The sequence below is a fragment of the Sus scrofa genome, chromosome 11, assembly GCF_054392235.1.
Source record: "Sus scrofa isolate SSC_HxYL_T2T_F1_AM1 chromosome 11, Sscrofa_HxYL_maternal_Yorkshire_Landrace_v2.0, whole genome shotgun sequence".
In the NCBI taxonomy this organism is placed as follows: Eukaryota; Metazoa; Chordata; class Mammalia; order Artiodactyla; family Suidae; genus Sus; species Sus scrofa.
Window position 1 is genome coordinate 61,087,119 of NC_139393.1, and position 16,154 is coordinate 61,103,272.

At 36.1% G+C, this 16,154-nt stretch overlaps 1 long non-coding RNA gene and 1 pseudogene across 3 annotated transcripts in view; both read right to left on the reverse strand.

The window, feature by feature from the left end:
* Positions 1-16,154, reverse strand: part of LOC146398656 (uncharacterized) — a 329,428-nt gene that overhangs the window by 248,246 nt on the left and 65,028 nt on the right. The gene's annotated exons all lie outside the window — the stretch shown is intronic.
* LOC110255769 (small ribosomal subunit protein uS8 pseudogene) lies at positions 8,514-8,990 on the reverse strand (annotated as a pseudogene). The gene has a single exon (XR_002336579.2). The product of XR_002336579.2 is annotated as a small ribosomal subunit protein uS8 pseudogene (transcript).

Consider the following 16,154-nt stretch of genomic DNA (forward strand, 5'->3'; position numbering starts at 1 on the left):
TGTGTATTACACTAGTAGGGGTTAGGGGCTAGAAAACTCTGTTAACTACCAAGAATATGCATATTCAGAAAGTGGGAAAGGAAAATACTTAATCTAGAGGTCTAGGAATTTATTTATTACCTGATCCTACTCCTATAGTGATCATGACCATAATTTGAATCTAACTGTCCTGGAAATATCATGATATTCACCTCTGCCCAGTATATGGTTACCCAAGTAAATGATTCTAGGCTTCTTTGATGCTGATGTGGTTTTACCCATCACAATTTTTATCACTTTGATAAACAGTGTGTTTCAAGGCCTTCCACAAAACAGTGGGCAGGTAGTTTTCCATACTCTAACATGTCCAAATTTTGGATCCTTTTAGTTCTTCTTTCTATCATGTTTCATAATCACTCTGTAATTTCTACTTCCCTAGTACGTCCCACCACATTATCCAAGGTTTTCAGAGCCATCCTGACGGCAGTTCCTCGTCAGGGTGTTAAATCCTGTATTCGGGGAGTAAGTTCACATACAGGTAAACTCTTTGTTAGCAGACATTGTTTTACCTCTCTTGATCCAGCACTTCAAGATCTAATTCATAATTCTCTCCTAGCACATTATGGGTAGAGTTCTCTTCTATTAATGTGTATAACATTTTTCCTGCTAGGATATTTTGTGACTAGCCCTAGTTTTGCATCTGATGAGAAGAACAGAAGGTTAACATAGATAGTGAGTAGAGGCAATGTCATTTTGGAAGTTCTTTGAATCATTTTCAATAAAAGAGTACTAGACTTTCAAAAGGAGGCATGATATACTAGTTAGGGCCCAAGTAATTCAGAGAATTCTGGAAAATCAAGATTTTTCTATGCAGGACTCAAGAGTGCCTGTTTCTCAAATCTCTGTGCTTCATTCTTTCCAAACCATGGCTTTAATCCTGGAGTAGCAGATTTGGAAGGGTTGAAAATTTGACATTCTTAGTCCTATCGGCCTTATAATAAAGTCTGGCCCTAATTCTTATCTTTTACTATCCTTCAGCAATAGGGAATTAGAAGCTCTTATATTTTCCCAAAAGACTAACTGGCTTTCATGTTTATCCTTAAATTTCAAATGATGTTTCTGTATCATCTTCAGAGAAGAAATAGCAGATGTAATTCTTTAAAGTGGGATGAACTACATCATTACATAGTAAGAAGTAAAAGTGGAAGTTGTTAAGACAATAGTGTGATTTTTCTCTTAGCAACAGAGGTATACGCAAAGAACTACAGAATTTGATGAACTAATCAGACAACCTACAAAGAAAAAAAAAATGTGTGTGTGTATACATATCTCTAAATGTACTACATCATGCTTTTCAAGAGATTGTATGTAAGAAAAGTTACACTGATCCGTAGAGAAAGTGTAATCACACTAATCCGTAGAGAAAGTATAATCCTAGTACATTATGTGATTTTACAGTGAAAATATACACATATAAATTTTAGCGAATATTTGTTAATTATTTTTCAATGAGTAGAGTAAGCTTCTGGACAAAGCTTGGATATAGCTGATGTTACAATTAATATTACTAAGCTAAAATTAAAATATTGCCAACTTAGTAATGTAAAATTTTTATAGTTAAGTTTGAAAGAATTAGAGAGAGAGGGAGAAAGAAAGAAAAAAAATAGGAGGAGGGTGGTTAATATGTTTATTCTATGTAGTAGGAGCCCATGAAATATAATTTAAAGGGGGAAGAATAATGTATTGATTTTCACATAATTTTTATTTAAAACTCTAGCAAAATTAGAGGAATTACTTAATATTGAAAGGATAGGTGAGGACTGTATCACTAAGAAAAATCTTCACCTTTGACAGAAGTACTTGATTATATAAAATAGTAAATAGCAAATTGAAAGTTCACTGTATAAATATATTATTTAGTTAAAAACAGAGGAACTGATTATATTTTAAAGCACAATGTTTACAAATTAATACATCTAGAAAATAAGACTGAATATGGCAATATTGTTTTCCGCAATAAATAAACTATGTACTATTTTATTTTTAATGATATTTATGCATTATTAAATACAAGGGAAAGGATTACAATGCCTACCAAAATTATAAAAATTCCCACAAACCTTGATGTACAATTAAAAATTTGAAATAAAGAAATTATTCAGCATAATAAAAAAGACAAATGCATGAAAATTTTATTGTAGAGTATGTACAATGCTGAAGTGTGGAAACAATAATAAAGGGATCATATGTGCAAGTATTAAACAATTAAAAAGACTGAAGGAATTTGAAACTACGGCTATATTGAAGAAAAATGTAACTATTCTATTGCATTTATAATGCATTTATAAATGATTAGTTTAAAAAGAAAACTGGTTGCTAAGAAGAGATAGTGGTAAATGAGGCTTGTTTTTATTGTTGTTGTTGTTGTTCTGTTTTGTATTGTTTTTAGGCTTTCTAAAGCTTCCAAGGGGTAAGGGCCCCAAAGGGAAGAGACTATAGTGACAGAATCCAGTTGGGAAATGTGAATCTAAAGATCAAGGAGGGGAGCCATGTTTGAGGCAGGGAATCAGAATTACACAGAGTGTAAAGGTGGAAAGACTATCTCAACTGTTGCAGAATTTGGTCATAATGAAGGACAGTCAAGCCACTGCACTTCTTCAAGGTTGTATCAATCACCAAATAAACAGAGCAAACACCCTCAGCTGTGAGACAAGAAACAATCCTGTGTTAAAGCGGTGGTCCCACTAACAGACTATCCATGCTATACAAGACTATAAATTCCTGAAAGCGATAGTAACTTCTACTTCTTATCTGCAAGTTGGTGGCATTGCTTTGGGGTCTTTGAGGGTCAGACGAAGTACCTGTTAACTTGCATCAGTAGCAAAGGATGTTCACTGGTCAATTGATAGTATACTTGAGCACTTGCTTTTGATAATGACTTTTGCTACACCCATTATTTTTCTTACTTTTGAATTAATTATGTGGATAAATAACTTTGAAGAGTGCAATAAAATAACAAAAAACAAAATGCACAATTGTATACAGGCATCTAGCAAGACAAAGGAGATTTCAAACCATCACAGAAGAGGGACAATGGCTGATGGTGAAATTCAGCACTAACCATTTCCCTCTTCTAACTCTGAAATAAAGGCAGGAACTTGATCTCTTTCTCACAGGGATTAGAAGAATAGGACAGTTGCCCACATATTCTCTGGTAAAGTCAACCTTTCCCCTCATTACTGCCACTTTACAAAAACAACTCCTTTACCCTTCAAAAAAAATAAGCATTCACTTAAACATTTTTCTTTTACTTACCTTTTTCATAATTTTGAATATCTATGATGAGAAAAAAGGACCGACTCTGCACGCTTAAGAGGTAATTCTGAGATTTACTTTCATTTTGTTAAACTTAGATCTTCTTAACACCCAGGGACCTGATCAAATGAACAGTCTGCCCGATTGTGAAGAATGGAGAGAAATGATAGGATTTTGCTGAAAACAAGGTTGCATTTTTATTAAGCCAAAGGATGATAATTATAACGTTAGTGAATAACACACTAATGTAGAAATATAAATAACCTTGAGGATGAGTAGAAAGGGATATTTCCATCTCTTGCAATGTCTGTGTTTCTGAGATAGCACAAAGAATGCTTTCAAATTCTCAAAGCTTTGCTCCACCTCTGGGGACTGCCTCCTGGATGGTGATAAAAGTGGCTGGGTTCAAACAGGGCTGCAGTACTTGAGCTTTTTAATTTTTAATCAAATAAATTAACTGTTTATAGTCAAAACCTAAAAGAGTAATTTTACTTGCTCTTTCTAAAAAACTAAAATTCACAGAGTGAATTTTCAAAGAAAGAAAGTTGTTATGGCTCATAATGAGTATCACTATCAATTTAAAGCCTCAATATTACTTTTATTAATTATCACCTACAAATTACTCCAGGCATTTTTCACAGATCCTGGCTCTCCATCTGTCGTGCTTTATTATCTATCTGCTGGAGAGCTAATAGATGCAAAACACTCTACCATTACACTATTACTAATTATTGAATTAGTAAAAGTTTCAATTCTATCAAACAATGCAGAATCATTCCATATATAAATTTGCTATCATGCCATTTTCTTCCAAATATAAGTTCTGGTCTTCCTTCCCCTCTCCCATGCCAAAATGCAACTTAAGAGAGGTCTCTCATGATTTTGTGTTTTTATATTGTTTGTTGTGACAACGGTTAACCTAACACCAAACAGAATGAGAAACTCTTACTCCGCACAGTATGAGCAAAATAAAATGTGGATCTCAAAAGTTAAATTATTTACAAAAAAAAAAAAAAAAACCCACAATAACAACAACTCTAAAAATGATTACTTCAAGCCACTAGGGGTAGGGCCCATGGTCATCATTTACAACATTAAGAAATAAAAGTACAGCTGAACAAAAGATCACCTGAAGAGCATGAATCCATAAGATCATGAGCATCTTTCTATTTAGATATACGATGACTTCTTCACTTAAAACTACATGAAACATGTTATTGGGCCCATTCGGCCAGAATTTAAAAGAAGAAACCCTGTCAAAATAATCTTTTTTTTTCCCTAAGACGGAATGACAGATATGAGCGATCAAAGAAGTGAAATACACACAATCTATCTCAACTTTAGAAACGTTCCTGATTCTATCCTGCAAACCGTAACAGTAAACACTCTGGGAAACTGTGACCTTGAGTACAAAATTAAGGAAGCTAAACAACAGGTCGCTGTTTTTTAGTGGATTATGTCAAGTGAACAGGAAGAATAAAAGATGCTTTTAGTGACTGCTTCTTGACTCAGTAATGTCTATTACTGCCGTCCATAAACTAGATCAATACTCTATTTCAGAAAAAAAAAAAAAATGTCCTTGTTACTTGGGAATCTGGGGACAGGTATTGTCCAATCTGCCATTCACCATTTCATCTTTGCCCTTCATGCCTCATTCACACTGCCCACATATCATTCTCTTTCCTTTTATGGCCATTTTTACTACCATTATTTACCCTCTTTTAAACCATAAGTGAACAATATAAGAAAATATTGTTATCCATTGATTCATTTGAAATGCTACAATGTCATATTGTTCAGTTTACAAACAATAAAGGAGATAATGCAACTGAGTTCCAAGAATCTCTGTTCAGAAGACTTATGAGGGTTATATTTACAAATCAGCTTTTAAGACTCCTTTCTAGGAGCTATTGATCACTGAGTCTGAGTTGGAACCTAGGATTCCATACTTTCCACTAGTGCCCTACAACTATGTATGTTTGGCAAACACTTATTTAAATAATATTATTGAACATGCCCTTCAAGCTTGCAAATCAGGAACTAAATGGAGATAGAATATAAGATTTATATTTGATGTTTTACTGAATCCTTTCACTAAAGTAGGTAAAATTCTATTTACAAAATGATCTGTATCTGAGATATGATGAGTAAGACAAAGCTTACAAGGAAAGTTTACATAAGAGCACTATATCATCACTAAAGTACACATTAAAAAAAAAACAACATAATTTCAAAGAGTTGATATTAGTTATATTCTGATATAGTTATATTCTGATATTAGTTATATATATTCTGATATAAAGTGAGAACCTCAGTCCTAGGTGTTATCTGTCACAGAGCTTTTTGGGAAATGATTTAAAGGCTGTTTCAAAGTTACTAACAACTTGTACACAGAGAAATACTCAATTCTGGATAGAATATTCCCATTTTGTGTATTTGCCTTTAGAGATTTCTAAAAAAAAAAAAAAAATGCTAAACAATTCATTCATATAAGCTCTTCCACTTTTGATCTGAAAACATAATCCCTATCAAGAATAAGAAATAGGCGAAAAATAGATAATATCTTGTCTATGTAATACTAGACATGGAGAGTTAGAAGAAAACAACACTTGGACTGACCACACGTGAGAGATGGTGTTCAAGTTCCCAAATAGCAAGAGTCTAAGCCTAATTTATAAGAAAGATTGTAACATTGTGCTCATCTTTAAATTACACTTGGCTGGCTACAATCATTCTCCGTATCAGAGGGTGGTTCCTCCTTCCTTCTTCTCAATTCCTACACAGCCTTTTCCTGGCAAGGATTGAAAGTGAGAAATCTGATTATAATCTCTGACCTCAAAAATTTCAATGGTCAAATACTACTGACATAATATAAATTAAACTCATTTTCATTGGATACTCTTGGGCGGGCTTCTGCCCATGTTAAAATCCTTCTGGGCTCTTTCCTGATTCAAAATTTATGCTTGAGTAACTCTAAAGCACACACTTGCAGTTTTTAAACAAACTAGACTTTTATATACTTATGTCTATATAAATACTGACTGGGATGCTTTTCCTTGTTGGTCTTCAAGTTATGTTTGGTTATCATTCAAGTCTCACCTCTATTTTAATTTCTAAATCTCCTATCATGCACAACTCACACATAAATATCACCTACTATATTAACTAAAATTTTATATATCAGTATGTTCCCAAAAATAACTGTAAATGCATCATCATTCTTCATTAAAACAATGCTATAATTGGTAAGTAAGGTCTTAGTTTCATTGTAGAATGCTACAACAGGACATGAGCTTAGATTCATTTTAACAAGGCTTCTTTCTGTTAAACACAGCTTGTATGAATATATTGCCAGGGGTTGTTTTGGGAGTGGACCTCAGAGCAGAACTCTTCCAGAAGTTCAATCAGCTTTCCTCTAAGATCACCGCTATTTCCAAATGTTAGGAAAAGAGAATGAATAAATCTTAATTTGAAATCATCTGTGAGAAACCTCTGCTTAACCTCCTGACACACAACAGACAAAAGTTAAAATATTCTGCTCTGATCCATGTTTTATCTGACTTTAATGAAAAACTATTAATTTTTTTTAAAAGAAAAAACCTGTTCTAATGTAAAACTTGTTTGTATCTATTTTAAAAATCCATGGCTTTCCCAAATGTAAAATAAGGAAAGGCCTAAAACTCAAGTGGAACATATAAGTCAGTGAAAAATTAGGCAGAATCTAATGCCATAGTTATATGCTCCTAGGTAATTATTAGTTTGGCCAGTGGACTTGTAAAAATATACAAAAAGCTATGTCTAAATTCATGTGGCTGAGGATATAGTGATTATTTCAACCCTGCCAGGAATAAGGAGGATAAGTCTCTGGAATTCAAAATGTCAGACAAGAACCTTATGCTCCAAGATGAGTATTTATGCAATATACAGTATTAACAAACTTGAAAGTCTCTTACATATCATTTGTTAATAAAATCTGTGATGGATCACATCTATTTGGAAGATCTCAGTATCAACAAGAGAATCTGATCATCAAAATTTTCAAGGTATCTTAAGATGTTATATTCATTCTATACTGCCTTTAATTAAATCCATTTCTACAGATGTGGTATTAGCAAAATCTCTGGACTCTCTGCTCACTTATCTGTTAGATAAGATATATGTATATTTCTGGGGAGATTCCTTGTGAAGAACTGTGAATGATATGATATTTTACTTTATTTCATTGTTTGGTTATTAACTCATGCTCTAAAGAGGTTCTAAAGAAGCTTAATATTATAGGAAACATGGGAAAACAGTCCCATAACTACCTTATTTTATAGACACTGGCAGAATATAAGAGACTGCCTGGTCAGAGATAGAGGACTGTGTTGCTTGCTGCAGAGTAGCAATACAAGCTACAAGGCTGCACTGGTCTTCCTCTCCACCCCGCTTCACCTGTCCCATATTCCAGAGAGCTGAGGCAGGGCAGCCCTAATGGATGTTGCACACGAAGGGGGTTTGCATCACAAGTAAGGAAACCCTATATCTAGGGAATCTCAGTTTTATAAGGAAGCTACTAGCAAACCTACACAAACTTTATTCCAGACGGAGATAACCATATTCATTATCCTGGACAATAAGCACACTGGTACTCATATAGCCTTCTTTGATTTCTCTTCCATTTAAAAACAAAATAACTAACAATAGTATCCATAAAAAGAATTCTGCATTTTAATCCTTCTTTAAAAGTCTGGCACCCTAGCAGATGTTGGTGAGTCTTTCTAAACAAACAGAAATAGAAGTTAAGGAATAATAACTGAATCCCTATTTAAGGCATAGTAATTCTGATTCAGTTAAAAGTTTTTTCTCTTTTTAAGAACTTAGGTAATCTTTTCCAAATTAAATCTTCTTTTATAATTTCTTACACTGGGGTACCTGTTGGCACATAAATTCAAATTTCCTTTACACTGCTTTAATTATGTTGGTCATGGAAAATAATCCCTTCGTGTTTTTTAGGATGCTGAAGATCGCAAGATGCAAAACATTTCATGGTGAAAAATTTAATGGATATATAGCAGACAAATTCCTAAAGCAATGGTGAAGGTCATTAAAAATGACTTTTGTTTATGCTGAAATTGTCAGACTTCCTCTTCAGCAAAAGATTTTGTTTCAGTGTGTGGGGATTTTAATTTAGGAAGCAGGTTTGAATTACTAAATGATATAATTCCATGTGCTGTATCTTTTTTTTTTTTTTTTCCACTGAGCCATTTTATTTGCACATATGTATTACATCCCTAGAAAAAGAATCCAAGGATTTTCCCTTCTGTGTGTTTTCGTCTTGCTTCTTCATGGTCCATGATGCCAGCTGAGGTTGTAAGTACAATGAACCCAAACTGACAGGACAGGAGCAGGTTATTCTGCCATTTTTCTAGATCTTTGAGTTGCACATCAAACCTTGGGCTGATAACTCCACACTTATTTAGCCTGCCTGTGAGGTTCACAACAATTTTCCCAGCTCTGTGATCGTCGATGATTTCAAATTCGCCAATGTAACCATGCTTCATCATCACCGTTAGAGACCTGACGATGACTTTGGAGCACGGCGTAATAAGAACCTGGCATTTGCCTCTCTTTTCAGCATTGTTGATGCTCTTGAGGGCATCGGCCCGGACGTTCATGCGCACCATTGTGGCGGCACAGAAAGATGGCGGAAAGACCATGTGCTGTATCTTAAATGAGATCCATTTAAGAAACACATTGCTGTTTACCACTCAGGCCAACAAATCTTACACATTTCCTCAGGTTACTCTGTCTTCATTATGCCTGGTGACAGAGAGACATCAAATGTTATCTTCTCAAGACAAATAATACTTTACTCTTTATAAGTGTAATTTTGTGTAATTCTTATAATAATTCCTTGAGAAAAGTTGTCTGGATCCCTGTTACTTAAAACAAATGCATTCTTTAAGAGAAATACATATTACAAAACAGAAAAATTACTCTTCTCGTCCTATGACTTAAATGAGAGCATGAAGATTACGGCCTCATAGGAAGATGAATCTTTAAAGCTAGGCAGGTAAAGGTAAGTCACCTCTTCCATCACTTTGAAAGTAAATCTTATTATGCTACTGTAAGAGAGCTAAAAAACATGCAGAACTAGAATAAAGGTATAAAAAGAAACACAGATTTTGTTTCAAGTATTGTACGCTGTAAAGTATGGTAAACTACAAAGACGAAGAAAAATAACTATTAACAATTGTCTTGACGAAGTAAACTACTGCTCTACTGGGATTTCAAAGCAGAAGGCCAACAGCGACTTATCTATAGAATTAAAAAATACACATTAATAGCTGTGTATCAAATAATTATCTGGGGATACTGAAAAATGTTTAATTGCAACCTGCTCCATCAATCAAATATAATACAGTGGTTAAGTATGTTTACTATTGGGCATTTATGGCATTTGATTTTGATGAAAACTGATGATTCATGAAGTTGTAACATGTATTAACAAAAGCTGTATTTGACAGGAAGTCGAAACAGCTAGCTTCTACTTGTAAATCTCTCATGACCTTTCTGGATGTCAGTTTCTTCATCTGTTAAATAAAGAGATTGGATCAAATTACCTGTAAATTCTTTTTTTTGATGAATATACTATGATTCTATATATGCAAACACTCCAGAATCAAAATATAAATTTAAACAAATCTGTTGAAATACTTTATGATGTCTATATATTTAAATGTACATTTTCATTTTTAATATATATTTTATATTTAGAAAATCTAAGTAATTTTATTTGATTAAAATGGTAGAGGCAGTATACTTTTCTTATATATTTCTCTAATACATAATTAAACAGTAATCCCAGAATACATCTAATTTAGACAACTGTTTTATAAAACCGTATATCTAAAGGACTACTGAGATTTTGCAAATACGAAATGAGAACAATTACTAAATAACAATTATATTTTTATAATTAAGTCAAAGCTTATTTTAAAAATCTGAGTTACTTGCAAAAGGATTTTTACTGAGCATAGAAAACTAAGATCACATTATTTTAACTGTATTTACTGAGAAAGTTAATATCTTCTAAAAGTGATATTGGAGTTCCCGTCGTGGCGCAGTGGTTAACGAATCCGACTAGGAACCATGAGGTTGCGGGTTCGGTCCCTGCCCTCGCTCAGTGGGTTAACGATCCGGCGTTGCCATGAGCTGTGGCGTAGGTTGCAGACGCAGCTCGGATCCCGAGTTGCTGTGGCTCTGGCGTAGGCCGGTGGCTACAGCTCCGATTAGACCCCTAGCCTGGGAACCTCCATATGCCACGGAAGCGGCCCAAAGAAATAACAAAAAGACAAAAATAAAATAAAATAAAATAAAGGTGATATGTAGCTATTTAAATAAAAAGTAAAACTTCTGTTCATAGTTTTATATTATCATAACATTGTGCTTCATTTTCACAGTATATTGTAGCTGTTTGTAAGAGTGACTGACTGAGTATATATGTCTTTTTCCTCCCAATATGAGTTTGTACCAGGAAACTGCAATTTTTATAAATATGAGGTAAGTAATTTTATAGCCTGAGCCTCAAACCAGAGTTTCATATTTCACATTCTCCAGTCTGTCTGTCTGTCTATCTATCCATCTATCTATCTACCTATGATATACCTGGAATGTAATGAGAGTAACTTTGAAATGTGATCATCTTTTAAGGAGGAACAATTTATTTAAATATATCTGTAATAGGATATTATTTTTACAGCAGTTACTTTCATTGAAAAGCACAGTAATTTATAAACATGATCCACAAATTCACTCTTCTTGGGATCATTCCGATTAGAAAGCTACATAGACAGCAACTGACTACTTTCCCTTTTTATTCCTGAGACCACCATTTCCCTGTGTCTGAACTCAGGTCCTACATCAGATCCTACAACCAGTTAGTGCTACCAACTATCAATATAATCACTGTTCAAACTTTTCAACATAGCTGTCAAATTTCACTCTATTAATCTATTTGATAATACAACCCTTACATTTATCAATCAAATATATTCCAATGTTGTGACAAACTAATATACAGGCACACTTCAGAGATATTGCAGGTTCGGTTCCAGACCACTGCAATCAAGAAATATTGCAATAAAGCAAGCCATAAGAATTTTGGGGTTCCCAGTGCATGTAGAAATTATGATTACATTATACTGTCATTTATTAAGTGAGCAATTGCACTATGTCTAAAAAACAATGTACATATTTTAATTAAAAAATACTTTATTGCCTGTTGCGAGACATGTTTTTATAATATTTTCTTAGCCTCTTTGCTGAAAACGCCATCTTCTCCTTCCTTACTTTGTCCCGTCTTCCTGCTTGAGAAACAGTCACGGTGATGGTAAATGACTTAAGCTTAAGAACAAAGACCTAAAGGCATGGGTTATTCACAGGGTCAGCTGAATGAGGACATAATACAATGGTCTAGGCATGCAGGACCTGTGCAGATTGGCACGCCATTTGCACAAGCATGATATGTCCTCTAAAGAATAAGAGAAAGAGGAACTTCATGGCCAAGTGGTTTATGAGTGGACGTTAACAGAATATGCATTAGAAAAGAGAACCAAGGTGCAAACCTGGGCATACAGGGTTGCCACAAATAGGCATGCCATTTGCAGAAGCACAGTGAGGATTCTCTGAAATGCTATGCATAGATAGCTAATTGAAATGCTAATGATTCTTAAATGCCTAAAGTTTAGAGTAAAAGTTTAACCATCTTCCAGCTAAGTGACTTTTAAAATTATAAAAGAAAATAATAAAAGAACTTATAAAATAATAATAAAAAAAACCCTATATCCTGCACCTACAACCCCCTCCTCGCTTGACCTAATCCTCAAGAGCACAATAAAAGTAGTGTGGTTTCTTGAGGCAGGGCTCTTGGTCCCTGAGACCTTGAGTCCCCGGTTCCCACCTTTACTTAAGATGTCTCTGTGTCTTGTTTTATGTTAACTTTCTTTCCTTAAGTTCCACAGCACCCCTTCTTCAGCCCCATCCTGCTGAGCTGGTCTCCGCAATTGCCGAAAAACGCTAGTCATCATCTGAATCTTCAGCAAGTCATAATCTTTCTGTGGGTGGAGGATCTTGCCTTGAGATATTGATGGCTGCTGACTGACTAGGGTGGTGGCTGATGAAGGTTGGGGGGAGGGGCGCTGTTGTGGCAGTTTTAACAATGAAGTCTGTACATCCACTGACTCTTCAAGAACAATTTCTTTGTAGCATGCAATACTGTTTACCCATAGTAGAATTTCTTTCAAAACTGAGGTTAATCCTCTCAAAACTTGAGGTTGTTTATGACCAAATTTATTTCTGAATTCTGGGTGGCATTTCAACAGCCTTCACAACCTTCACCAGGAAAAGATTCCATTTCAAGAATTCACTTTCTTCGCTTACCCATAAGAAGCAACTCTTCAGCTCTCAAAATTTTATTATGAGATTGCGGCAATTCAGTAACATCTTCAGGTTTCATTTCTAATTCAAATTCTCTCATTACTTCCACTTCATTTGCAGTCACTTCCTCCACCGAAATCTTGAACCCCTCACAGTCATCCATGGGTTGACATCAACTTCTTCCAAACTTCTGTTAATGTTGATATTTTGATCTTTTCCCATGAATCACAAATGTTATTAATGGCATCTAGGATGCTGAATCCTTTCCAGGTTTTTGATTGACTTTGCCCAGATTCATTAGAAGAATCACATTCTACAGCAGCTACACCCTTAGGAAATGCATTTGAATAATAAAACTTGTAAGTCAAAATCACTTGAGCCATGTGCTGTAGAATGGATGTTATATTTGGAAGCACAAAACCCAGCATTAATCTCATTGTTTATCTCATCAGAGCTCTTGGGTGACCAGGTGCAATGTCAATGAGAAGTAATTTTGAAAGGAAGATTTTTTTTCTGAGCAGTAGTTCTCAACAGTGAACATGAAATATTCAAAAAATCATGTTGTAAAGAGATGTGCTGTTATCCACACACCCTGCAAGCTTCACCCCTAGTGTTGACCTTAAAAACTCTTCCCTAAAAGCCATCAGGAGTTAAGGTCTTTTGATCATTAGCTATATGTTCTTCTTGCCTGGCACCCTGCAAATACATGCTATAATTTCCTTCACTACAACCAGGTATCAACAGACTGGCGTTGCTGCACATTGGACAAACAAACCCAAGTTTGACTGGTATCTTGCATAGTAAAAACAAAAAACCTCAAAGTTACCCAGAGGTCCTTTTAGCTGAGCATGTGCACCAAAAAGCATAAGATGGGACACATAATAGTGTGTTTTATATTTCATGGATTAAAATCTATTTTGAACATTTTTTACTATAGAATATTTTTGGAATTCAGAAAATGATTGGCCTTTTTGTTAGACCAGTGTACACTGGGAGAGTAATTTTTAAAACTCAATTCATTTGAGTAATTTAGATAAATAACTGAAACTGAATATGTACACTTTACATTGTCAACACATTTTAAATTACAAGCTGTTATGCATCAGAAAACAATGATTGTTCATTAAACCATGATTACCCCCAAGATTTCCTTCTCTGTACTCTCATCCACATGTTCACCTTTATATGCTATCTAAGAAAGAACAAGCTACATGTATACAATGAATTTTCAGCTTTTCATCATAGATATCTGACTGTATTATTGGAATTGCTCTATGAATCTGAGAACACATGTGACTTTAGTCCTAAGTCTATTAGAACAAAGAAGAAAGTTCATGCTCATAAACTGAGCAATTCTAGCAACAAGAATCAAATAGCAAGAGACAGTTTTTTTGGAATATACCTATAATAGGTGATCATCAAAGGAAACTGGGAACCTAACAACATATAAGAATATGGAGGATGAGCCAGTTAGAAGACTCTAAATCTTTAGAAGTAAACCTAAGCCCTGCCCAGAGTGGGGAAGGTGGGGGTGATGAAGTGGGAGGATGGGGCTGCCCTGAGAACACTAGATGTCGGGCATAAGTGCCAGCTCCAACTGCTTCTCTTGGAGGGGGTGTCACAAACACATACAAAGAATGCCTTCACATAAGTCTTCAAAAAAGGAAGAGGTGTGATCACCATGTGTATACACAAGTTCTGCCAAAGATGTGCCTTAAATTCAGAGAAGGGTCCTATGGACAAGGCAGAGCTGATGGTGGTAGAGAAGTCCACTGTGGTGTCTGAGCAGACCTTAGAAGCTCTTATTTCACTGAAGGCATGCCTGTCCTATGTTGGAGAATGGGAAACCATCTTCCTGGAGATGGATATCTATGGTGCTCTTCACCATCAAGCTCAGAGGTTGGAAGGACCAAAGGAGCAGATGTGATTATAAGCCTGTAGGGTGCTCCTAACACCAGCAGTCTGCTCCTCCTCAAGATGAACTTTGTGGCCCACCTCAAAGAGGGTGACCACATCAAATACCCTTATCCCAAGTACAGGCACATGTTCAAAGGGAAACAGGATATCTATGAGACACACCTGGAGACATGCCACTTCAATAGTTAAATGAGTTCCTGCAAGTGGAGGACCAGAGTTTCCATAAGATGCATGTGGTACTGGCCTGGGAAGACCAAGCGATAGTTCTCCTTCCTCCATGCTGGGCAAAGTCTCAGAGAATACTGACCAGCTGATGAAGAGACTTGAGCTCAAGTTTGGACAAAAAATCTTGGAAAAAAAAGACAGCAAGTCAGCTATGACCTCACAGATTCCAGAGGGATGTATCTATATTGAATGACAAGCTGTCCCACACCAATGCACGACTTAACATTGGTATCCTAGGATCTGAAGATCATCAGAAGATTATCACCTGACTTTAGTGGCTCCTTGAACAAGACCACCAATATGTGGGACACATGTACCACCTTGCACTCAGGGTGCAAGCTCTTTAGTGTTCAGAAGACTACACCATCATCATGTAGGGTGTCCAGAACCTGCAGAAGTTGAATGTAAACCAGGCTCCCAACAACCCAGTGTACATGCTGGTCTGCTTGTATAACATCCTCTTGAGTGGCTTCCTTAAGGCCATCAAGATCTGGGACATTATGGGTACCAAGCTGAAGTTGAAGAAGGATCTCACAGGCCTCAATAAGTAGGTGCAGGCACTGGTAACTGTTCAGGCTGCCTATACAGCAGCTTCTACTAGAAGCAAGATCTGGAACATTTGGATCTTCAACTGTATCCATCTCCTGCTGGCATTTGGTGGCAACATCTACTCCATCACTGTGATGAATCTATTATCTGTGGCACCAAATGAGAATCTCATTTGTGTAGGGCACTGACTCCAAGGAGCACATATGGACCCTGAAGGGCTGGCCAAATGGCACTATGTACTCCTTGGTGGTCATCTTGATGTCAGACCAGACTAAAGCCTTCAGCATATGCTAGTACCAATCCCTCAGGATTTGGAATAGATGCAGTATGATCTGCACCCTGACTGGGCAGTGTGACTGTGCTGGCTGTGTCCCAGAGCCAGCTCTTTTAGGGGCTGTGGGTAGTACCGAAAAGATTTGGATTTGCTAACAAAGAATCCAGGTTGGGTCTTGGCTTTCTCTGGGCATGCCCTGGGACTGTCCAAGCCTAGCTGGCCACTCAGGTGGTCTCAGGGTCTCTGCCTGCCCTGTGAGGATAGGCAGACAGACTCAGTCATCCAGGCAGCACCCTCCCTGCTCTATGCCTGACAAGTCCCTGATTCTACTTGGCTCTATTCTCGCTACTGCCAGGACAATGCCCAGCTCCCTCTCTCTGTATGACCAGCTCACTCTCTATCTCTACCTCGAATGGACTACAGGACATTTTATTCACCTTTTCTGCTGTTTTTAGACTGTGTGTAGTTTGATTCC